The 1,412-nt window shown below is 47.4% G+C and overlaps 1 non-coding gene across 1 annotated transcript; it reads left to right on the forward strand.

Annotated features, from left to right (window-relative positions):
• The first annotated feature begins 196 nt into the window (after positions 1 to 196).
• On the forward strand, positions 197 to 277 carry trnas-uga. Its single transcript has one exon. It is a non-coding gene; the product is annotated as a tRNA-Ser (tRNA).
• Positions 278 to 1,412: the final 1,135 nt, after the last annotated feature.

Raw genomic sequence — 1,412 nt, forward strand, 5'->3', positions numbered from 1 at the left:
CTTGAGTTTCCTGATTAGCAAAAAAAAAATGTCTGGACCTGAGAGAAATGGGCGTTGGTTCAGATGGGTTTTCAGTCTGTGAAAATGAACACAGCTGGATCCCTTTGAAATTTGCGATCTGACGAAATGCAACCCGCAGTCCCAATGGATTCATAACTCATCACTTCTACATAGAACATAGAACAATAGCCTATCTGTAGTTGTGGCTGAGTGGTGAAGGCGATGAACTTGAAATCCATGGGGCATTCCCACGCAGGTTCGAATCTTGTCAACTACAGAAGAGGGTGAAATTGGAGTGGGTGGCACAGTGGTTAGCACTGCTGCCTCACCGCGCCAGAGACCCGGGTTCAATTCCCGCCTCAGGCAGCTGACTGTGTGTAGTCATGCACATTCTCCCCGTGTCTGCGTGGGTTTCCTCTGGGTGCTCCGGTTTCCTCCCACAGTCCAGAAATGTGCAGGTTATGTGAATTGGCCATGCTAAATTGCCGGTATTGTTAGGTGCAGGGATAAATAAAGGGGAGGGGGTCTGGGTGTGGGCTTGTTGGGCTGAAGGGCCAATCTAAACTAATCTAAACTCTACAGCACAGAACAGGCCCTTCGGCCCACGCTCCCACCACTCTGCCTGGAAAAAGAACCTGCCCCTGACATCACCCCTATACCTTCAACTCTTCATCTTAAATTTATGTCCCATTGTAACACTCTGTTGTACCTAGGGAAAACGTCTCTGACTGTCCACTCTATCTATTCCCCTGATCATCTTATAAACCTCTATCAAGTCACCCCTCATCCTTCGCCGGCCCAATGAGAAAAGGCCTAGCATTCTCAACCTATCCTCGTACGACCTATTCTCCATTCCAGGCAACATACTGGTAAATCTCCTCTGCACCCTCTCCAAAGCTTACATATCTTTGCTAAAATGAGGCGACCAGAACCGCACACAGTACTCCAAATGTGGCCTTACCAAGGTCCTGTACAGCTGCAACATCACCCCACGACTCTTGAATTCAATCCCTCTGCTAATGAACGCTAATACACCATGGGCCTTTTTACAAGTTCTATCCACCTGAGTGGCAACTTTCAAACAGCTATGAGAATAGACCCCAAGATCCCTCTGCTCCTCCACCTTACTAAGAACCCTACCGTTATTCCTGTATTCTGCATTCTAATTTTTCCTTCCAAAATGAACAATCTCACACTTGACAGGGTTGAACTCCATCCACCACTCCTCATCCAAGCTCTGTATCATATCTAAATCCCTTTTCAGCCGACAACAGCCCTTCTCACTATCCACAACTCCACCAATCTTTGTATTGTCTGCAAATTTACTGACCCACCCTTCGACTCCCTCTTCCAAGTCATTAATAAACATTGCAAACAGCAGAGGACCCAGAACTGATCCCTGCGGAACTCCA

This window comes from Chiloscyllium plagiosum, unplaced genomic scaffold (genome assembly GCF_004010195.1).
Source record: "Chiloscyllium plagiosum isolate BGI_BamShark_2017 unplaced genomic scaffold, ASM401019v2 scaf_2032, whole genome shotgun sequence".
NCBI classification, from domain to species: Eukaryota; Metazoa; Chordata; class Chondrichthyes; order Orectolobiformes; family Hemiscylliidae; genus Chiloscyllium; species Chiloscyllium plagiosum.